Here is a 459-nt window from a genome sequence, read left to right as displayed (position 1 = left end):
GGCTTTGGACTCGTGGCTCAAGTACCGCCGCCTGCGAAGGGGCTAACCGTTAACCAGCTCCATCCCGGCGTTCACGGGAACTCCTGGCACAAGGCAGGCAGTAGCCCCTGGCGTGCAGAGGCACGAGGTCCCGTCAACCAGGCTGGGGTTGTGAAAGCTCAGCCTGCTTCGTGCCGCAGCAACGATCCCGCTTAGAAACCTTTTCAGCTGGAAGGGGATGTTTCTGGCTGCCCGGAGCCGCGGCAGGGATGATGGGACCGTCCAGGCGGCTGGTCCCCTTATTCCTTGGGGAACGCGTGCCCCTCGCCAGGGGGTCCATTTGGAAAGCACCTTCCTTGGAGGATGCTTGCTAGAAGATCCTTGCTCAGCTCAGCAGAGCGCCCCGGCGGCAAAAGGAGAAGCATCTGTGGCAAAGTGAAAGGCTGAAGAGCCTCTTTGACCGGAGAGGACGTGGGAAAA

This window comes from Alligator sinensis, unplaced genomic scaffold, assembly GCF_000455745.1.
Source record: "Alligator sinensis unplaced genomic scaffold, ASM45574v1 scaffold1675_1, whole genome shotgun sequence".
NCBI lineage: Eukaryota > Metazoa > Chordata > Crocodylia > Alligatoridae > Alligator > Alligator sinensis.
This window is presented reverse-complemented; position numbering follows the sequence as displayed.